This window comes from Oreochromis niloticus, linkage group LG8, assembly GCF_001858045.2.
Source record: "Oreochromis niloticus isolate F11D_XX linkage group LG8, O_niloticus_UMD_NMBU, whole genome shotgun sequence".
NCBI lineage: Eukaryota > Metazoa > Chordata > Actinopteri > Cichliformes > Cichlidae > Oreochromis > Oreochromis niloticus.
The window spans coordinates 27,872,791-27,896,843 of record NC_031973.2 but is presented as its reverse complement, the minus strand read 5'-3'; the positions used below and the strand labels follow the sequence as shown (position 1 = coordinate 27,896,843).

Sequence of the window (24,053 nt, the reverse complement as noted above, 5' to 3'; positions counted from 1 at the left end):
GAGTCGATTATTATCATTGGAGTGAGTGCTTGTGTTTCAACCACTAACGTGAAGGTGATCTGTTTTAATGTCCTGTGGGCATTTTCCTCAGAATGCTGCTTTCAGCACCCAGACAAGTAGCAGGAAATTAAAAGCAAAAGCAGAGTTGGAGGTGGAGGCTCCTGGTTACTACACAGACGAGCTTCCACCAGTCGCCATCTCAGCATGTGGTAGCCTGTGAGCCATGGCTGCAGCAGGAGGCACTGCTTTCATGCCAAAGCTCGTCTTCTAATGTAATTCCTGAACACACTGACTGAAGAGAAACTCATGAGTCCATAACGTGAGCTTTGTTATAATGAGTTCATTCATTTCACGTGTACTTTTATGTTCTTATTTACGTTTGCAGTAGTACTGTTACAAAGTGTGCAGTGTCAGGCCTGTATTAGTGTGCCTGAGGAGGTTTATGGGTTAATTAAATATTATTATCAGTAATAACATGTAAAAAATAGTCTTGTGGTTAGATTTATTTGTTTGCTTATTTCTAGCTCTTAGATAAATGATGTCAAATGCGGCTGCTGTTGATATTAGTTGTAGAATTAAATGTACATTGTTTAGTAGATTTAGCAGGACTCATGTTATCATATGATTGCTTCTATAAACTTTGCACAGCACACACCTGCATTCTGTTTTAGCTCAGACTTCATGACTGGATGTCCTGACTCTCATCTTGGCTGCTTTGATGCTTCTTTAAGGATTTTGACATGTTTGCTGTACACTGCTTGCACACAGACAGTGTTGTGTATTTACTTATTTTAAAGCATTAGCCTAGCCTTCTTTCTACATCACCACTGGATTTGCTGAAAACTTACTGTTTGCTCCTCTTGATAATGTTTCACACTACTGCCTCTACGCCTTTATTGTTTCCTGTGACTAGGACACTCAAAACAGCAAAGCAGCTTCCTTTCAGGTACGCATGACTTAATAACGGCTTGTAAATTTACATGCAGGCCTTTTGTTTCCCTCGTCCCCCCACGTCTCATCTTCTTCCTCCTGCTCCATTCCTACCTTTCATGTTCCTCTGCACCCCTCCCTCTAATCCTGCAGCACTTCTGCTAAGTGCACTTTATATGCAGATCAATACATGGTTTCTGGTGACTGATGATGTGTCAGCACAAACCAAACAGCATGGCAGCAGCTATGTGTTTGTGTTCATTTAATCCCTGTTACAGGGAAATGTTTGTTTGCAGAGAGTAAATGAAGCCAGAGCACAAAATTCCAAAGGAGATCTGGTACAGGTCAATTAAAACATAAATGTTTCACTCCGCCTCCATAGAACTGGAGTCAAATTAAATAAAAATATCCACTGTGTTGATGTACAAAGAAGCAGCAGTAGGTAAAATCTAGTATTTTAGGTTGCTCTCTAATCCAATGTAATGGTTAACACCTAAAAGATCCCTGGTTCAAGACCAAGAGGAGACAGTGTAACCAATTTCTCTCTTTATATAAAGCGCCTTGAGGCGACTGTTGTTGTGATTTGGCGCTATATAAATACAGTTCAATTGAATTGAATTCTGTGATTGTGTTTCTGACTTTGTCAGTTTTTTTCTTGAATTTTTTAAAATGAACTTCTAGTTGACAGTTAACTTCTAGGGGCTGGAAAAGAAAGGAATTAATTGAGAAGTATTGTTGAAGGACTCACAATTTTAAGTAAACCTCTGGAGGCAGTCCAGTAATATCAGGTCAGAACTGTTTGTTGATCAGCACATGAAATTAGAGACGGGGAAGCAAAAACTGAGAGGGAGTGACTGAAGATTAAGTTGAGGCATGAAAGTCTGAGGGTTGAAGCAGCGTTAGAGAGGGAGAAAGTAAAAGTGGAACAGTTAATACTGGAACTGATGAACGACCGGAAACCAGCTACTTGCTACTTGTATTTTAATGAGGAGAAGGTGAAGATGGCTTATGCTGTTGCGGTTGAGACAATGACTTCACCTGTTTGGGATTAGCTGGTTCCACTTAACTGGGATTAAGGAGCAACACTGGAAAAGTAAATCAGCTTCTTAAGGATGAATTCACTATCCCATTACATTTTCTCAGTTTAAAGGTTTATAAAAACTGCATGAAAGATGCACATGGCAAGTAACCATTATGTTCCTGCTTTAGGTCAAAATGAGCAAAGTTCAACTTTAAGTGTGTTTTTTGTTTATTTAGTTTTTCCCACCCTTTTCCGGCTGAGGACCATGGACTCAGACTTGGAAGTGCCGATCCTCATTCCCACTGCTTGACACTGAGCTGCTCCAACGCGAGTTGCAGATCACTACCTAATGAAGCCAGCAGAACCACATGACCTGCAAAAAGGAGGGATGAGATTCTGAGGTCACCAAAGAGAAAGCCTCCCACCATCTGGCTATGCCTATGTCCAGAATCTGTGACAGAGGGCAGCCCTGATGGACTGTGTTCGTTATGGACGAACTGCTATTTGCACAGAAGTCCAATAACAGAACACACCTCGATTTCAGATCAGGCAGGCCATTCCTCCCAATCACGCGCCTCCAGGTCTTGCTGTCATTGCCTACATGAGCATTAAAGTCTCCCAGTAGGACAATGGAGTGGCTACATGTAGCACCCTTGAGCACCCCCCACCACTGACTCCAAGAAGGTTGAACTGTCACTTGGCACATAATCACAGATAACAGTCAAGACCTGTTCCCCAACCTGAAGGTGCAGGGAAACACCCCCCTTGTCCACTGGCAGAAACTCCAGTGTACTGAGCGGATACAAGAATGCCCACCCCAGCTCACTGCCTCTCACCGAAGGCAATTCCAGATTGGAACAGAGTCCATCCCCTCTCCAAGAGACTGGTTCCAGAGCCCAAGCTAGTTCAGGTTCTTTCCCTTTCAGAGAGGTGATATTCCATGTCCCAAAAGCCAGCCTCGATAGCCGGAAATCAGTCTGCCAGGGCCCCCATCCTTGACCGCACAGTCCACCGGAGCCCTATGGTGCCTCCTATGGATGGTGGGCCTACAGGAGGCAGTGTCCATGTAGGTTTTTCATACTGCGCCTGGCCACCAGTCGCTCTCTGTGGATGGAGCCCTGGTAACCCAGTCTATGGCATGGTACACAGGTCCCTTGCTCTTTTGTCAGTCATAGGGGTCCTTTGAATTGCTCTTTGTCTGGTCCCTCACCCAGGACCAGAGAAAGAGCCGTGTGTGTGTAATACACCTTTTTCCTTGGGGGATCCTACCATGTTGCGAAGCAACCCCCCCCAATAACATATCCCTCCACCATGTTAAGGTAGAAATTCACGGAAGGGACTTTTGAATACAAATAACCAGCCATTTTAATAACACATATGTTATTTGTAATAGATGCCACACATATGAACATTTTCTGACCTGATGACGTGATGACGACGTGATGACGACGTGATGACGTACACAGTGATGAGGTCAGGTGGCAGATGTCGCAAATCGAAATCTCTAATAAAGTTAACAAAATGTCAGTTCTAGGTGGCTAATGTCTGGCTAAGGTGGCTAAGGTCGAGAGTATAATGCTAGCATTACACACACAACAATGGGAAATATGTTAGGATGAAATACATTTAACATTTCCTTTCTGGTTGTATAACAGCATCATATTGCTTCTTGTTTTGCTCACCAACAGACATGGTGACTTGGTGACTCTATAGAGTTCCCTGTGAGAAGAGACAAACATGTTTGTCATAGCACTTTCTCATCTTCAGCCGTTTGCTTTCATGGAATCAGGTTACTGCTGAAAGTGAATAATATAATTTCACAAGTACCTGTAACCACAGTGGGGTGAAATTAGCAGAAAGAGGTGTAGCCTACTGTAAGAGGATTTGAGAGTAAGCAATGGCACAACGAGTTTAGACTGTTTTTAGGAGCAGTGATGCTGAGCTTATTTGTGTTAGCATAAAACTCAATGTACCCATTATGCCATCTAAGCACCATCCTAAATTCATCAAGGGAGCTTAGTTCCCCATGTAAGGACATGCTGACCGCCCTGTGGAGCAAAACAGTTTTTAAACACACACTGCTGACCCACTATACACTTTATAACACAGATGGAAGTTAAGAACACAGCTTCTAAAACAAGTAGTATAATGCAAGAAGAAAAGAGTGCAGATTAAGACATATTGTCTAATATTCTAATCGTCACTATCTATGACAGGTACAGTGTCAAATCAGTGCATCATCCTATTATTGTATGGTTTTTTCCCCCTTTTTCTCCTTAATCTTGAAACTTTCTTTTAATTTTCCAGTTGCTGTCACCTCAAGGAGCATGCACATAAACTTCCCAACTAAACACGCTGAGCTAAATAAGCATGTCACAATGCTAGTAATGTGGTCATTGGTAGCAGGATCAGATTTTTTTCCATTTAGTGAAGTAAATAAATTAATCCTTTTTTGAAAACAAACAAAACAAAGAAAGTTGATGCATTTTTGTTTGTCACTGAAATTGTTCTCCTTGCACAGACAAATAAAAGTAATGTCATGTTAAAAAGCAACCTTCTTCAAGTGTAGGTTTTATGTAACAACAGATCAAATAAACCTGTGCTCAGCAGGTCTTAAAATTAAACTCACGATGACACCCTGTTATCATTTATTTAACAAAAATTAGGCCAAATGTTGACACAGTGTGTGAAACATTAAATACATCCATACTGCTTCCACCGGAATTAAAAGAAAGAGAAACATCCAGGTGCTGACAATCAAATGCAATTGATTAATTGATCATCACCATTTGTGACCATCTCTATAAAAGCAGACGTAAAAGCAAACAAAAGACATCAGCAATTGTTGATGGGCTTTATAACCCTTCCCATCAGTCTGGGTTATAAGTCCTTTTTTAAACAATTTAGAGTCTTTCAATCTACTGTTCAGTGTGTACTGTCTTCCTAGGAAGCCACAGGAAGTTCACTCCAAATGTCAGACTCTACAGGCCTGAGTTAGCATTGTAAATGGTTAAAAGTTTATGACAGTACAATTAGAAAAAGACTGAGCAAATATGGCTTTTATGGAAAGGTGGACAGGAGAAAGCCTCTCTGAAAAAATACATGACAGCACGGCTTAGGTTTGCAAAGGTGTTAGCAAACCACAGTACTTCTGAAACTGTGTCTTTTGGCCAAATCAGATACTAAAGAGGAGATCTTTGATCATGATGATGTTCAGCACAAACCCCTCATACTTCAATTGAACTCAATTCAGTTTTTTTTTACATCATGCCAAAAATAATAACAGTTGCTTAAAGGCAACCCAACAATCATATGACCCCCTATGAGCAAGCACTTTGGCAACAGTGGGAAGGAAAAACTCCCTTTTAACAGGAAGAAACCTCCGGCAGAACCAGGCTCAGGGAGGGGCGGGGCCATCTGCTGCGACCGGTTGGGGTGAGAGAAGGAAAACAGGATAAAGACATGCTGTGGAAGAGAGACAGAGCCACTCATCGTTAAATGTAGAGTGTTGCATAAACACAGCGAGTGGGGAAATAAACGGTGAGTGAAGAAGAAACACTTGGAGCATCATGGGAAGCCCCCAGCAACCTAGACCTATTGCAGCATAACTAAGGGAGGATTCAGGGTCACTGAAGAAAATGAAGAAAAGTTTGAAGCTAATTTTAAAAGTAGAGGGTGGCTGTCTCCTGAATCCAAACTGGGAGCTAGCTTCACAGCTGAAGGCTCTGCCTCCCATTCTACTTTTAAAACTCGAGGTATTTAAAAGCTGTTTTGCTGCCATATTTGTGATTAGTCAATCTCTGCCAATGCCACCCTTTAATGTGAGCATGTGGAAGAAAACTTCAGTGAATTGACAGTCAGTTTCATGTGATTGTTGAACTTGATTGGCAGTGTTTGGGTAAGTGAATCCATTTAATGGAAAGATACCCTGGGTATGTTGAACTCTTTCGTAGTACAGGACCCTGGGCACCTTGCAGTCATAGAGTCGACTGTGAACTCTCTGTTTACCAAAGTATTCTAGAGTCAAATGTGAGGCCATCTGTCTGACAGCTAAAGCTTGGTTGAAACTGGGTCATACTCCAGGACAACAATCCCATGCACAACAGCAAATCTGCAGCAGAATGAGCTGGAGGCTTACTTACTTTCATACAGTTTCTCAGTATGAAAGTTTAATGACTTCCCTCCTAGTTTCATAAACGTTACCTCTCCATCAAAGCCGCACAGTTCTCTCGCTATCAATCAAAAACTGCCCCCGCATGTGTGCGTGTGTGTGTGTAATACACCTTTATTTAGACGCGACAGCACATTTATGCAACTTGCTGTGAACTCCTGTGAAGTGTTCAACACAGTTTAGCTTTAAAATGTTAATGTGCATTTGGTCAGAATCATTTGCATGAATTTGACCTGCTGAAACCAGGAACTAACATACCAACTGTATGCTGGTGACCCATTAGTGCCCTAACATTTTTCACCCAAGATGAAACATTTTCAGGTCGCATCAAAATGTCTCTGCATCATTTCTGGGCCCAGAGGCTAATTGGATTTCTAGATACAAATATTGTCTGAAAACCATGAAAATTGGGGTGACTGGTGATACGGTATTAGTGCTGACACTTTGAAAGTAAAAACAGTTTTTTATTATGGCTGAATTTCAGACATTTCAAAATATTTTTTAAAAACGTTGACAGTAATGTCAGAGCAGTTAGAAATGCAAACTTCCTCACTTGTATGAGGCAGTAGACTGTATATACAGTACGGACATGGCAAGCTCAGCCATTGGATCTAGATTCTGCATTTTTGAGGCCTCAGTACATTTTTGCATTTTTGAGTTTTTGTTTTTCTTTCTTCATCTTTGTTTTTTTTTGGAGCCAGTTTATCCAATGAGAATGAAAACCAATGACCACATTTCAGTATTCATGTTATTTGTATTATTAACTGCAGGTGTACAGCTGACATCGAGCTGACAGCCATCTGTGAGTTTGAGCCGAGTCTGAATTTGTGTTGAAATGAGAATTATTTTACACTTCACTGTTTGAATACAGTGGATTCCTTGTGATACAGATGTGCAAACATGGGGTAAAACACAGCAAATTTAATTCCAAAAAACACTCCTTAGTTTGAGCTGTAGAGGTCATACTGCGTATTAAAGAAGGTGTAAGTAACTGAAGTAACTGAAAATCAGTACACTCTTGCTCATTTCTTTCACATATTGGTTTTCTCCCGTTGTATTCATCAGACTGACCAAATGTTGTCATTTTTTTAGTTGAATGTTGTTTTGTATTTCAAAGTGAAGCGATCTCTCTCCTTTCATCTCCAGCAGCGCTGTCATAAAACTCCTGACCTGTTGGTTATTGCTGCTGAAAGTTGCGATTATTTCATTCTCATTGGACACAGACACTGACTGGAGCTGGGCAAGCTGAGAGACCAGCTGGTCTGCTTTCATTGTTCAGACATCAGTTTCGATCAGCTCTTATTATGGAAACATAATTAGCATTAACAGATAAACGAGCTTCAGTGATTTAGCATCGTAACAGATGAGTTTCCTCTTGGTCAGAGTATGCGATCTAGAGAAGAATGAGTGATAAAAAGTTGTTAATAACTCCTTTTGAACTTTAGCAGGGAAAGCTGTAACCATGATGGAGAGGGAACGGTAGTTCTTACAAGTTGAGCATGTGCAGGCGCACTCAGCACTTTAGATTAGCATCTATGAGAATCGCTGAATGTAAGATGTTTAAACAGCCTTTAGTCCTCTGTAGATATTCAGAGTTAACCATGTCTCTCACTGCTCAAGCCCTTTAATTCAGCTGATTCTTTATTATTCATGTATTTGAAGATACTTCAAAATTGAGATCTATGTCTGTGTTTGTGAGCTCATGAACAGCATTTTTTTTAATCAATTTGTGGTTTTCTCAGAACGGGGTTGTCTCTGCTTGCCTGTCTGTGAATGTCTCTGGACGCCACGCCTCCTCTGGTTATAGTAGAGGGTGTCAGTGACTCTCATTTGGATACCTGTAAAGGTGGAACTCTTTCACAGGATTGTGATTATGTAAACAGGACTACGATATACACGATATTCATACAAATCTGTTATTTAAGTTGATGTCAACTGTTACATTTAAAGACAGAATAATGGATGCCTAGTGGGTCAGAAGGTAAGCAGTGGGAGTGCTACCAGCGGTCTACAGGTCTGTGCGTACACCGGGGCTTGTGAACATACTTTGAAGGTGACCTTTAACGGGTTCAAAGGATGAACAGAGATAGAGGGTGAGGCATGAGTCTGAATCTTAACTGGGAATGTTTCTGAGCAATTGTAATGTTAAATAGTCCTAATAGAACAGAGTGCGGTGTGCTTGTTTATTTAGCTTGGCTTGTTTCAGTAAACTGGGCTTTTAAAAAATATATCCAGATTCAATAAATTCAGTTTGATAAACCTGAAGGTGGATCCCTTCAGAATAGCTTAGACTGTCAGAATAGTTTTCGGTCACACTGGGTTTGATCTCCAGAGCCTCTCAGTGCTTATGTGAAGGGAACATGAATCTAATTAAGCTAGCTTCAACTGTATCACTCTGACATATGGTGGCCTGCATTTGCATTCTTTCATACTATATGGCATATAAGGCTTGGTTTAGTACTGTAAAAGTCTATGTCTCAGTGACTTTTATTCTTCATGTGATCCCAGACTTATTCTGCATTATTTGTAATACGTAAAATTTTACATTTGATTAGCAGGAGGCTCAGATATCTAGGAAACCCCCACCACTGAAGCATATATCCTGGTCAAAAATCTAATCAAGATTCCTCACAGTGACACCTGAGGCCAAGGTGAAGCCATCCAAAGGAAGTATGTGGTTAAATACCATATTTCTAAGATTTGGTACAAGGGAAGTGAAATGCCTTCCTTCCAGGTAATGCCACCGTTTTTCCACAGCAGCGACAGCAACACAACAGCGAGATGCTCCTGCTCTGTGGTGAAGTCATTTATTTCTGTTTGGTTCAAGGTGCGACTGGCAAAGTTCAGTCTGTTGAGCCATAACTGCGCCCAGTCCCACGTTACTAGCATCAGTGTATTGAGATTTTGCATGTGACGTGAGGTTTCTGCTATATTACACATGATGATGCCTGCCAATTCTGCTGCTCTGATGGGTGCAGCAATCACCATCAACAGAAAAAGAATCTTTTTTAATCAATTTCTGCTGATTTGGATACAAGAAGACAAACAAAAAGTATTTATCTGATACAGTGGAATCAGATAAATAGTAATAACAGTTACAGTCGAACAATATTTAACCATTTAACATTTTTCTATTTATTTTCATTCTCAGCTTTTTAAAGCTGCCTCCTCCACCACTACTCTCTGCAACAACCTTTCATCCTCTTCCTCGTCAACTGAAACCTTACTCCTGAACTGAAGTTAAGGCTCTAACATTAGAACTCTCACAAGAACATGCTTATTCATTCTTGATTTTATCACAATTAGTTACTGACAGGAGGTTTGTCTGCAACCCTCCTGTCTCTAGACAGCTGACAAGAGCCGACAAACAACAACATCCCACATAGCAAAATTGGTATGGCCCGGATCTGTCCCACACAATGTGCTTACATATGGCCCACATACTGCATAGAATGACGGCCCTTTGTTGGCCCAGATCTGGTTTTCCAGAGGTGGGCCACACATGGGCCAGCACAAGGCCAGTTGCAGACACACTGCTGGCCGTGTGCTGCCCCAGAACAGTTTCACCTCTGGCCCCAGATGTCAGCCTAATGTGTACCTTAATCAAGCCATGTAATAACAACATGTACATAACAGTGCAAAAGTAGCATGATGAAACTCTGGTCAAACAGTGAATGGACTGATTCTTATATAGCGCTTTTCTACTCTCCCGGATTACTGAAAGTGGTCTATACAGCATGCCACATTAACCCAATCACACACTTTCTAAACTGAGGGCTTCCTAACTACATTCACACTCTTGACATGCAGACTGGAGGAACCAGGGATTGAACCACTAACCTTCCGATCAGTAGGTGACCTGCTCTACCACCCGATGGTAAACATGAGTAAACCCTCACTAGGTTTTGGATAAAGTGTACACTCACAAACCTGTCAAACCTGCATTTGAAACGTTGGCTACCATAGCAGTATAGTATTGCAACATGGCATTTCTTCTAACTAAAATAGGAAAATAGGAACATAAATAGTGCCATCATTGTCAGACCTGGCCTACATCTGGTTGACATACACCCTGCCATGACAGCAGTCAGTCAGAAGTACCAGCTTGATGCCGAATCTGGGCCAGACCTGTTTTCTATGAGCCTGGGCCACATAAACCAAACCATAATCGGGCTAGATATGGCATGCCATCACATAAACAGTGCCATCTACGCCAGGCCTGGCCCATATCTGGAAGACATACCACTTACCATGCCAGAAGTCAGCCAGCAGTGCCGGCTTGACACCAGATCCGGGCCAGACCTGTCTGCTATGTGGGATACCGTTATAAGCTAACAGTATAAGTCGTTGACAATGTAAGTGATAATATGCAGAGACGTGACAATATCAAAATCTAATAAAAATCAGGTAAATACCTCAGTAGTGACCAGTGACCATTTTCCACTTCTTCAAGTGACTGCAGTTTCAGTCCACTGACTGAGAATTACATTGATGCATTACAAATTACTTATCTTGACACAAAACACTGATAAGTACACATACTGTCCTAGACCTTCAGATCTCATCCAGTATAGTTTGCGGGATTGTTGATAACATAATGATATAAATAGTGTGGCTAGAAGTTGTAATGACCTGGAATTAGGCCTTTAAATTATGAGGTTGTCTAAGAAGATACTGGAGAAGACCTACATATACTTCATGTGATGCAACTGACACCTTGTTACTACACCACAGAAGACGTGGCAGGTCCTAAAACTCTTCACAGAAGAAAGTGATGAGGAGGACTTCCCAGAGTTCTCTGGACCTCAGTTGCAGATCTAAATACAACTGACTCCTGGAAAAGCCTTTGAAGTTCCAGCTTCTTTCAGGTGGAGAAGAAGTGTGACAGCCAGGGGTCCACTCTGTACATGTTTGCTTTTTCCACTATGTTTACCTCCAAGCCCACCAGGAGCCAGCTAGTTGGCTCTCACAGATTTGGCACTTCAGGAAGTGGTCACTTTCTCATCTTCTTATAGTCCAGTGTGAGGGGGAAGGCAGAGGAAGCAAGCCAAAAGAAAATATCAGAAAGGAAGCAGTCAGGATTTACCTAAATCTGGCATTGTTTTTTCCTCGCTCAGTGAGTCTGCAGGTTAGTCTGACTTTAGATTTGTAAGATCGGCTCAGGTGCTGTAAGTTATAAGATGTGTGGAAAACCCGAATTAAAGCTTTTTCATGGGTGATTTTGTTGTTGTTGTTGTTGTTTTGGACTGGCGTGGAATAAATGAATAAACTAATGAAAACCCAGATTCGATTTCTTAATTTCCTTTTCTTGTAAATGAACTGAAGCAATTACTATGAACTGAAATTTATGTTCATGTTATGAACATAAATTTGTCTCATTAGCTTCTTTTACATTAGTACCTACTCGGATCGACTTGCCACGGCTCGCCGTGACTCGACTCAGATCGACTGGGTTTTCTATTACAATCAAGCACTCTTGTGACTCATCTAGTGACGCCACTGATCAGCCAATGGGTGGTATGCAGTCTGATGACATCACATTTTTAGTACCTGTTCAGATTGCTTGGAACCCCGGCCGAGAAGGTACTATTTAAGTACCTGATACCAGCTACTATGACCTAATGGAAAAGCCTGAAAACTGTGGCGAACCGTGGCGAGTCGTTCTGAATAGGTACTGATGGAAAAGGGCCTACTGACACTGCCCGAGAGAAGCGTGTAATATAAATAGAATGGGTTCTACCACAGAACACTGTGGAACTTATTAACCTTAGTGTGTGATGAGACTCCCCGTTTACATGAAGAAACTGGACTCTGTTAGATAGATATGATTGAAAGAGCTGATGCACAGTATCTTTAAATCCTATGACATGCTCTGATTTCTGTTGTGAGATATTGTGGTCAACAGCATCAAGGAAGGTTGGAGATAGTTGGCAGATTAAGACAGTTGGGTCAAGTGATGACTAATGGTTTAATTACTGCGAGCTTGAATGCCTGTGGTATGTAGCCCATTAACAGAGTGTATATAAATCCAGAAGCACTAACAATCTGACCAGAAATTGAAATGAACTGACATGAAGCCACAAACACTGATGCAGGGCATCAACAACACTGCCATGTCAGAAGATTTTTCAGCTCGAGTGCTAAACTGGTAGGGTGTATTTACTATAGAAGGTGAGTAGGGCTGCCACAAAAGATTATTTTGATAGTCGACTAGTCACCGATTATTTTTGCGATTAGTCAACTAATCAGATCATGCGTCCATCGGACGTAAAACGTACAGCTTATTGCATTAGCATGCATCTGTGCTTATATTAACTATCATTAGCTTACAGTTTGAAGTGTTTAAGGTATGTGCTAACTAAAAATAAAGATGATAGTTTATTAAACTTTTAATGAATTTTCAGATTGTCTCGGTGGAGTCTAATAAACTCAGCCGTCTGCTCCTTGCTCCCTAAAATATAACAGGACACTGGGGTAAATTCTCGACCATCTCACCTTCTGTTTAATCAGTATTTTGTTGATGTTTATTCAGCTGTGTGAAAACTATTAACTTTAATCTCAGCCAAACCGATTTACTCAGGAACAAATAAAACACTGAAAAAAGCCAAACAATAACATTTTTAAGTTATTTAAGTGACTTATATATCATGTTTAACCTGAGTAGCCAAAGACCACAGTGGTTTTGAAAACGATGTGCCGGGAGTTCGCTGTTATCGCCGTCTCTAGTGAGACTTGAACCCCGGCTAGCTATCAAGCTGGTGGGTAACAGACGTCTCTGATAACGTTGGAGCACTTTTGCAAATATGTGATGTCTTGATAAACCGAGCAGATATTTGAAGTTTACACAGATACATTCTCGCCTGAAAATATGTTAAAAATTTATTTTGTGACCCAGAAAGATTAATAAGAGTAATATTAAAAACTAAGTAGCTGCTCCCATTGTTGGAAACTGGAATTGGCCGTGCAATGAATTCTGGGATAGGTTGGGCCACGAAGGATACACCCGACCCATCCTTCAAATCTGGGGAAAAGGAGGACACATTTGTCGTCCGCATATGGAGAAGTCTTCGAATTTGCACAGCCTTTGTCGCGTCGCTATAACGTAATCGGCCTTCAAATGCAAATCGGCCGAAGGAAGCAGCCCCTGAATTTGGACACAGCTATGATACCGGAGTTGCTTCTTCTTCTTCAGGGTTTAATGACAGCTGGCATCCTTGTAGATGCATTCCTGCCATCTTCTGTTTCAGTCCGTTATGACACTCTTTCAGGATCTTACAAAGCTTCAAACGACGCGTCGACTATTAAATTTGTCGTTGACTAATCGTGGCAGCCCTAAATGTGAGGTATTCTATGAGATTATTTACATTAAATATGAACAATTTTGCTGTAATGAATTTATACATAATGCAAGCCGTCCTCCACTCACTATTTCTGGTTAGTACAAATCATAATGACTGATATTAACCGGAGTTTTTGTTTTTAATGAATTAATTAATCATGTCTCATACACAACAATTCAAACAGTCCTGAATACTTGAAGTTTTTGTTTCACTGTTGAAATGAATTATTTAAATTACTCCATCCATTTTAGCAATCCTCATAAAATTACCTTGGAAATAACATTTTTCACTGATAACCAGATAAAAATGAATATTAGGATCACTGATGTTGCACTACAATTATCTTTTTTTTTATGTTGATTGTCTTTGTAGACAACAGTCGCAGGAAAACAAGCAAAACAAAGAAAAGGAAACACACAGTGGAGATCAGCATGATATTCCAGAATCATGCTGTTGGATTCTCCAGATTATTTATCTCTTTAATACAAATCACTTTGACCTCTTCAGGTATTCCATTTAACTTTATCCATCCAAGGTAGCTTGTAGTTTGTGCTGCTTTTTGAGGTATCAGACATGTTGGGTAATATTAGTGTTGTTTTTTGTCAGGTATTCTATTAAAATAATATGTGTTCAGTTGTTTTTCTTGCCTGTTTTAGTAAATCAGTCAGATGATGAATGCTGCTTTCTCCATGGGAGTAAGGGATAGATTAAAATATCCTCACCCTGTTGTTGTTTTTGGTGTTATTTTTAAGCAAAAAAGACCAAGACCTCTTTCTCCAGGGACAACTGTTCTGTCGATGGTGCACCAGCTCCTATCTCAGCTCCACTAGACACCTTTCTAGTATAGGAACACTGTTTGGTGTTTAATGTGTAACTGATATTCTGGACAGTCTGAGGTGCAAATTGCTGGTACTAGATGGGCCAAACATAATTTGCCAGAGGTGTTTTATTGGATTTAGGTCAGGGGAGTGTGAGGCCACTTAATGGTATCACTTCCTTCATCCTTCAGGAACTGACAGCATATGAGGTTGGCCATTGTTGTGCAGGACCCACTGTACCAGTGTAGGGTGTGATAGTCTAAGGATTTCATTGCGGTTAGTGGCAGTCAGGGTGCTGTTGCCCAGTCTGTGGAGGTCTGTATGTCCTTTCATGGATATGCCTCCCCAGACCATCACTGACACTGGTTGTATTGAATGATGTTACAAACAGCATAATGTTCTCTACAGCTTATCCAAACCTTTTATGATCTGGAACACCAGAATGAAAAATATTTTTATTATCATTGTAACTAGGGCTGGGCGATATGGCCTAAAATCCATATCGTGGTATAATTTGAAGCATGTGCGGTAACGATGTAAGGTATAAGCTATAAGGCGCACTTAAAATCCTTTAATTTTCTCAAAAATCAGCAGTGCGCCTTATAATCCGGTGCGCCTTATGTATGAATTCTGATTATCCTTACTGACATTGAACAGATTTTATGTGGTACACGGCGCTCAAAAATCTGTCAAAAAATGTTTTAGTACGACTTTGGCTACGAAGCCGCACCGCTTGATGGATTGTCGGAGCATTACAGATACCATAGGCAGGAGCCTCGCGGAGTAATCTGAGTCCAAAACTCCGTCCGCTTCAGGTTCCAAAGTCAAACGAACACTGCAGCATCACTGAGAGTTAAAAACTGTCTAAATTCTTTCATCTTTAATAAAATATTCAGCGTTCCTGCTTTACCAGGTGTTAAACAATTAAGTTTAACATCCAGGCATCCATGAAAACAGGATTTATTAAATTTAACTGAGTTAGAAGTTAGCAGGAAGTTAGCTCGCTAGTTTCCACCTAAACATGATATAGCATGTTCTGACTGAGAGATTTCTGAAACATTCAAACGTACAGCTCTGCTATCACTTCCAACATAAATGAAGACAGAAAACTAAACAGCAGTGACGTTTGTAGGGTTACTGAAGTTGGGCTAGCTGGTATATAATGATGTGCTAGCAGGACAACCACCCTAAACATAAAGCCAGGGCAACAATGGAACGGTTTAAAACAAAACATATCCATGTGTTAGAATGGCCCAGTCAAAGTCCAGATCTAAATCCAATCCAGAATCTGTGGCAAGATCTGAAAACTGCTGTTCACAAACGCTGTCCATCTAATCTGACTGAGCTGGAGCTGTTTTGCAAAGAAGAATGGGCAAGGATTTCAGTCTGTAGATGTGCAAAGCTGGTAGAGACATACCCTAAAAGACTGGCAGCTGGAATTGCAGCTAAAGGTGGTTCTACAAAGTATTGACTCAGGGGGCTGAATAATTACGCACACCCCACTTTGCAGTTATTTATTTGTAAAAAAATGTTTGGAATCATGTATGATTTTCGTTCCACTTCTCACGTGTACACCACTTTGTATTGGTCTTTCACCTGGAATTCCAATAACATTGATTCATGTTTGTGGCTGTAATGTGACAAAATGTGGAAAAGTTCAAGGGGGCCGAATACTTTTGCAAGCCACTGTATGTGCAGGTTAAAATCACCGGTTAAAATTATCATGTTATATTTTGAGTGTATGTTTGTTAAAAATTCTGAAAATTCCTTGATAAAAGCAGCACTGTCTTTAGGTGGTCTATAAATTGTGACAGATAAAACTGGAGGGCTGCTAAAAACAATAGCATGGAATTCAAAAGTGGTAAAATGGTCAAAAAAAATTTGTTTGGTGGTGAGTGTGTTGTTGGTTAAAGATGCAGTCCCATCGATAGAAGGACACCAGTAGTTTTTGAAGGATATTATTTTTCCTGAGGATTCTGAGGAAATAAAATCTCTGCTGAGCCTTCTTTGCCAGCTCTGCTGTGTTCACACCCCAGGACAGGTCCTCTGTGACGTGAACTCCCAGAAAGCGGAAGTCCGACACCATCTCCACCCCATCCCTGTTGATGTAAAGTGGTTTAATGTCAGTTGTCTTTTTCGTGAAATCCACAACAATCTCCTTGTTCCTAAATGTGTTCAGGAGCAGGTTGTACCAGGCTGTCAGCCTCGCTACTTCGTCCCTCTAGGCAGACTCTTGCTCAGGGTAACCTGATGGGTTAAGGACCTTCCATGTCCCTGTCCATGTCTTCTAGAGTAACTGCCTGTCTCCTGGAATCTCCAGGCTCCTGAGACTTTGCAAACGTTCGAGTAATTGCACATACTCATGTGGGATCCTGGATCCTGTGCAACCAGTATAGGATCTAGGTATTGCTGCCAGCAAGGACACTGTTCAAAAGAAAGCAGCACCTTTCTGGCTTATTTCTTGTACCCGATGTTACTTTCCTAAGTCAGACTGTGTCCAACTTTCTGCTTCTCTCTTACAATATTGTCAGCACTCCCTCAACTTCACCTCAACTTGAACTTGTTTCTTTATACACAGAAATGAGAGACTGAAGATTGGATGCGTAATAAGAATTGGCCTGTATGCATCTGAAAGTGATTTTGTGTGCAAACTAATTTTTCTGTGCACACCCTAGAATGTTTCCATGCATAAGTTAGTAAACAAGGTCCAGTAATATTAAAAATAAAGAAATAAAATAATACAAGAAAAATTACATATTTCAAAATCAATCTAAACTAATTTAAATGCCAAAAAATGAATTAAAAAACTAACCAGACAGATGTATTTACAAAGATTTATTGTATGTGGTATGCACAGGGCGATCCGCGTTAACTCGGTAATAGACATTTGTCGCGTTAATGCGGTTATGGCGTTAACGTCATTTTAACGAGATTCATGCTGACAGCACTACTAAATACCTGACAGCCAGCAAAACTGTCAGATTGATGATATGCAGTGTAGAAGTTCTCCTGTACTATCATAAGTGCTTGTGGCACTAGGACACTCTTGGCCGCAAGTCGATCATCAATTTTGTAATTGTATCATGCGGCCATATGTTCTGGACACTTGGGTGAAGAGAGGCTGAGCTGTCAGCTGAACGCTACCTGGTGCCGAGTTGGATCAGGTGGTAGGGGAGGATGCTGAACAGATCCCTTGCACCTAAACGTATAGTGAGGGTGTGCTGGGAACGCCTGGCAGAGGCCCCGGTCCATGAGATCTTCAACTCACGCCTCCAGCAGAGCCTCGACAGCATTCCGAGGGAGACTGGGGACATTGAGTCCAAATGGATCATGTTCAGCACCTCCATTGCTGATGCTGCTGGACTGAGCTGCAGCCGCAAGGTCTACATGTGTTTTGTGGACTTGGAGAAGGCCATTCAATCCTTATGCAACCGTTGCAAAAGCTTGCTCTGCATAGCCAGCAATAAGCTGACTCGTTTCCAGTGGGTGATGGAGTCCACCAGGACTGTCCTTTGTCAATGATTCTGTTCATAATTTTTATGAACAGAATTTCTAGGTGTAGCTAAGTAGCAGATGGCTTCCACTTCCAGAGAATCTCATCTGTGCTTTTTGCAGATGACGTGGTTCTATTAGCTTCTTCAGGTGACGGCCTCCAGCTCACACTGGAACGGCTTGGAGCTGAGTGTGAAGCGGTGGCAATGAGAATAAGCACCTCCAAATCAGAAGTCTACCTCTGTAGTGTGGCTGCAGTGATGCAGACGCTGTACCAGTCCGTTGTGGTAAAGAGAGAGCTTATGTTGTTATGTTCCCCATAACAATGCGATTCCCTATAATGATTGTCCTTATCTCGGATAACATCTACCTCTCTGACAACCACCCTTGGAGAGTCCAGCTTCACCCCCACAACATTACTGGCCTGGCTAATCAGTTTATTGAATCTACTGGCATCTGTGAACCTCAACCTGCTGCCCCAGCATGCAGCCACCTCTTTTCTTGTTTTTGTCACATTGAGCTGCAGATGATTCTGCACGCGCATGACAGAGGAGTGCACCACAGCCCACTACTCCATCTCATCACCTTCACTGATGCATCCAACCACTGCAGAGCCATCAGAAAACTTCTGAAGATGGCAGGTGTCTGTGCAGTAGCTGAAGTCTGTGGTTTAGAGAGTAAATGGGAAAGGGGAGAGGACGGTCCCTTGTGGTGCCAGGGTGTGGCTGATCACCTTGTCAGACACAGCGTTGAAGACACACATATTGTGGAGAATTCAGGACATGAGAAAGGCATCCACCTTCATTACTGTCAGCTTATCACCCAGTAGAGTTGAATTGAGCAGGCAGATGATGGCATTCTTAACGCTGAGGTAGGGCTGGTAACCTCTCCCTTAAACTCTTCCAAGATCAGGCAGTCATCCCATCCTGTATAAAATCAGCCACAATCACCCCAGTGCCAAAGACATCTCCCATCAATAGCCTGAATGATTATTGTCCTGTGGCCCTCACTCCGGTAATCATGAAATACTTTGAGAGACCAGTCCTTCAGAAGATTGATCTCCCCCAGACCTTGACACCTACTAGTTTAGTTTAGATCTGTTCACGCGATATGCAAACAGATCTAAAGACACCATCGCTGAAGCTCTCCACTCTGTGCTGAGCCACCTGGAGCAGTGGCAAAGCTACATCAGAATGCTCTTCATGGATAACAGCTAAAGCATGGCTGCTTTTGTTTACACACGTGATTAGCTCCTTGCACTGAGAACAACTATTGTCTTTTCTGTTGAAAAGCCTACAATACCCAAAAAACTGAGAAGGAGACCTCGGGGCTGTCGAGCAGGGATTAAACAGAGGTTGAAGAGAAAGAGGTTTAAACCCTGTGTGCCGGAAGACATTATGGGGAACATGAGGTCTCATGAGAATAAAATGGATGAGCTGGAAGCGCTCACCCGGACCCAGAGAAAGTTCAGAGAGTCCAGTATAAGGTGCTTCACTGAAACGTGGCTGAACGATCAGATACCGTATTGTAATATTTCGATCCCTTGCTTCTTCATGGTTTGAAAGAACACAGACACCACCGCCATCGGCATAAGGAAAGGAGGTGGGGTGGGTGTGTTTGTGAAATGCAGATGGTGTAACCCGGGACATATCTTTGTTAAAGAGCGTTTCTGCAACCGCGATGTTGAGCTACTTGCCATTGGACTTATCTGGCGAGTTTTCCAGTGTCATCTCCATCCCCCGTTCTGGCAAGGCCGATGTAGCTTGTGATGTCATCAGCTCGGTGACCGCACATCTCCAAACAAAACGGTGCCTTCATCTCCATCACAGGTGACTTTAACAGGTATCTCTCTCCTTCACACTTCCCACTTTTCACCAGTTTGTCAAATGCACAAATGCACGGCCATTATTGGAAGTGTGGAGACAATAGAACACTGGACCTATTTTATACTAATGTCAGAGATGCCTACACCTCCACGGCCCTTTTTCCACTGAGCAGGTCAGATCACAACCTTGGCCTGCTCAAACCAGAATACAGGCCAATGGTTCAGCAGAAGTCAGTGACTGTAAAAAGTGTGAGGAGGTGGTCTCAGTGGGCCATGGAGACACTTCGTGGGGCTTTGGAAGCCACTGACTGGAATGTCCTGTATGAACCACATGGCAGTGACATTGATGGTTTAACAGACTGTGTATCAGAGTATATAAAGTTCTGCAGTGACAACTGTATCCCCACCAAAGAGGTGCACTGCTACCCAAATAACAAACCTTGGGTTAGAAGCAACTTCAAGGCCCTACTCAATGAAAAGAAAAGGGCCTTTTTGAGGGTTGAGAGATATCACTGGCTTCCAGAAGAAAGGTGATGGTGAAACTGAGGGGGATGTGCAGAGGGCTAACGAGTTAAACCAGTTTTTCAACAGGTTTAGCTTCATCTCCCCCTCCTTAAACATCAGTACCCCTAGCTGCCCACCTGCAGCCGCCTCACTGATCTATGCTCCTGTGACACCACCACCTCCACACCCACCTCCACCTCCCACCAGCCAAGCCCATTACAAGCATCCCCTGGTGGCAAAGCATTACAGCCCCAGAGGCCATCTCACCCCCCTATCAGCCAGACCAACCTGCATATTACACCTACTCAGGTGAGACGAGAGCTGGAGATGCTCATACAGGGGGAAACAGCAGGACTCGACGGCATCAGTCCCAGAGTGCTGGAGGCTTGTGCTAGCCAGCTGTACAACCTGAGCCTGCACCTCGAGAGAGTCCCAGTGCTATGGAAAACATCTTGCTTGGTCCCAGTGCCTATGTAGAATCATCCAGAGGTACCAAATGACTACAGGCCTGTAGCACTAACCGCTCACCTCCGTTCTTCGACTTCTCTAGCACCTTTAACTCGATCCAGCCCAGTCTGCTGAGGGAGAAGTTGGAGAACATGCAGGTGGAGGCTTTGCTGGTCCAGTGGATCAGCGACTACCTGACAGGCAGACCACAGTTCTGTGAGACTGCAGAACTGTGTGTCAGAGAGTCTGAACAGTAACATAGGAGCACTCCAGGGAAATGTGCTGTCCCCTTTCCTCTTCACCATCTGTATGGCCGACTTCAAGTACATCACAGAAGCTTGTTTCCCCCAGAAATTCTCTGATGACACGGCCGTTATTGGAAGTGTGCAGATAGGAAGGGAAGAGGCATATAAAGGACTGATGGATCACTTCGTGAGGTGGTGTGAGGTGAATCACCTGCAGCTGAATGATCCCGACCCTCTCCTTTCTGCATTGGTGGGACTGATGTCGAAATAGTCACATCCGATAAGTATCTGGGAGTTCAACTGGATCACAAGCTGGAGTGGTCTGCCAACATGGACGCTGCCTACAAAAAGTGTCTGAGCTGGCTTTATTTTCTGCGAAGGCTCAGATCCTTCAATGTATGCAGCAGCTGCTCTATATGTTTTATCAGTCTGTTGCCAGCACCATCTTCTTTGCTGTGGCGTGCTGGGGTGCAGGCATCAAAGCAAAGGACACAAACAGACTGAACCAACTCATCTGGAGGGCCGAGTCTGTTGTTGGCGTGAAGCTCTCCACCCTGGAGGAGGTGGTCAGTGACAGAATGCTGGCAGGACTGCTGGTAATCATGGACAGGGACTCCCACCCCCTCCATAACACACTGGACAATCTGAAGAGCAGTTTCAGCAACAGGTTCCTTCAACCCGGCTGTCTGAGGCAACGTTACAGGACGTTGCTCCTTCTGCTGCTGTCAGACTCTTCAATTCATCCACTTGGGTCAGATCCACACATGTGGAACAGAACTGATCACACCTCAGTGCCCCCTGTCACTTTGTACACCACGACATATATTTGCACACATACCTGTCCTTTTATATTTATATGTACATTTATATTTATATTTATACCTATATCTCTATATTTATCTATTTCTTAATATTTATCTATCATAGCTCTGTTTCTACTCTCATTTTATATGAGTGCTTGTTGTATATTTGCTTGTATGACAACTCAATTTCCCTCTGGGGCTACCTCCACATGTACACGGGCATTTTTGAAAACTGAGATTTTCCATTTTCGTTTTGAAAAAATATCTCCATCTGCATGTAAATCCTAAAACAAAGTCAAAAGCCATCAAGAACATGTCAAATGCTAAATTTGTAGAAATGTTGGCCAATCAGAAGTCTAGAAGCCTGGGAGGGAAAGACTAAAGAAGGTTTTGTGCCCTCACCAAAAAGTTTTTGTTTTTCTGCAAAGGCAGCTAATTTTGTGTTACTTTTCAAGTGCCTTCATCATTTCAAATGTTAACAACTAAAGACAGTATTTTGGCTGGTGTACACTTACAACTTAGGAATGAACAAAATGCATACAGGATACATGAATTTAAGTTAAAAAAATAACATTTACTAAACACAATCAAGGTAAATGACAGGAAGAGAGACAAGACACGAGAAACAACATCTAACAAATGAAGTTCAGTTGAATTCTGTTTTATTCATATAGTACCAAATCACAACACAGTTATGCCAAGGCACTTTATATTGTAAGGTAAAGATCTAACAATAATACTTTTTTAACTTTTTTTTTTTTTTTTTTTTTTAAACAAGAATGAAGACTTATTGAGATACAGGAAGCCTACAATCAATTAAGCTTTAATTAGCTCAAGTGGTCAAAATCAGCATTTTCATTTCAGTGCTTTGGCCATTTTAGTTTGCTCTGTTTTAGTGGACATGTGTTATGGACATTTTTATTATTTCCATATTAACACATATAGTGATATAAGCAGGATGCTTTTTCTTAGGAAGTGGATAAGTAACTAACTGATATTCAGCAATAAAGCCATAAAGGCTCTGAATATTTTGTAGCCTCTCTGTACTGTGGAGCAGAATGAAGAAGGATTCAAAATAGACTTTATTTTGTTTATATATTATTTACAGTTGAATAAACTTTGAACTTTGTATCACCCTCATCACTGTGTGGACAGTAGCAGAGAGCATCAGGTTTGTATAGCAGTGAAAGTAAATAAAAATAGAAGTGTAAAAGATAGAAAGCAATATTGCATAGCCCCTCACTTTTCTGCATTTCTCCCTTCCTTGCAGCTTCTCACTGCAGTGCTCTTATGTAATCTGAAAGATTATAGCAGAATGTTGTAATGCAGAGCTGATGAGAAAACAGAAGTGAAAGATAGGAGAGGAGCTGAGGAGGTAAAGCGTAAAGGGAGATGAAAGTACACAGGAGGGGAAGCTTTGCGACCAAGGTGTTTGTTTTTCAACCTGCAAATGTATTTTGATCTGTGTGGAGATTTGTCTGCACATTGAAATCTGTGTGCACATAAAGGATTTATAAAATGTGAATAGGTAGAGTAACTGATTATAAATGGCTCCTCTTCTTCTTATTTGCCACGACAGTAAAAGATGCATGTCTGGAAGAGTCTCTTACCTCTGTGAGTGGCGACAGGAACATGTATTTGCTTTCGTATAACTAATAATACAGTAAAATAATTGTCCTTGTCTTTGTAATTATTGGCTTAATCTTTAATAATCTGTTCCACATATTTTCGAGGTCTTTTGGGAGACTGAAAGATTTGCAAACCCACCATATCTTTCTGATCTTCCAGCTGCACTTTTATTTCCTTGTCTCTTCTGTAGCTGTGACTCCAAAAGCAGGTCTTTCACTTTGCTGTACATTATCTGTAATTCCTGATGTCAACAGGGATGTCAAAGTCATTTAGTTCATAAGCAACATAAAGTCTTCAAGTGGGTCAAACCAGTAAACCCACTGGATAATAACCTACATGAAAAAAATACCTGTAATTATCTAAAAATATTCACATTTTCTCATTTAATGACTGACCAATTTCTAAAAAGATAAAGAGCCTCAAATGTCAGATGACAATTAGAGGAATTTCAATAATAATTCTCAGTAGTGTATTAACTGAGACGGCACTGAGAATCTTTATTATAATAAGTTACAGATTAAAGTTAATGTGTCAATCTGTGAAGCACAAAACCTTAACATGTAGAGGTTTTTTTAAGTAAAGAACAGTAGCATGTTGTGTCTTTATAGTTGAATCACATGCCCACACCTGGAATAGCAGTCTAGTTTATTATAAAACAATGAGTAATATGATTTACAGCAATAACCACATTTTAGGATGCCATCCCACTGGTAAAACTGGACACTCTTGAAGGCTGAGGTGCCTTCTGGCAGCCGTGCTCAAAATGTTCTTCTATGAAGGCTGAATTAAAATCTGCCTACATTCAAACTTGCATGTGTGAGATGACAT

General features: G+C 41.6%; 1 protein-coding gene and 1 long non-coding RNA gene across 2 annotated transcripts in view; one reads left to right on the top strand and one right to left on the bottom strand.

Annotated features, from left to right (window-relative positions):
• Positions 1-24,053, top strand: part of ryr2a (ryanodine receptor 2a (cardiac)) — a 267,874-nt gene that overhangs the window by 2,607 nt on the left and 241,214 nt on the right. The gene's annotated exons all lie outside the window — the stretch shown is intronic.
• Positions 1-24,053, bottom strand: part of LOC112847685 (uncharacterized) — a 43,694-nt gene that overhangs the window by 8,443 nt on the left and 11,198 nt on the right. Inside the window, exon 2 of the long non-coding RNA XR_003221403.1 lies at positions 2,198-2,324. This is a non-coding gene — a long non-coding RNA (uncharacterized LOC112847685). The remainder of the gene's footprint in view (positions 1-2,197; positions 2,325-24,053) is intronic.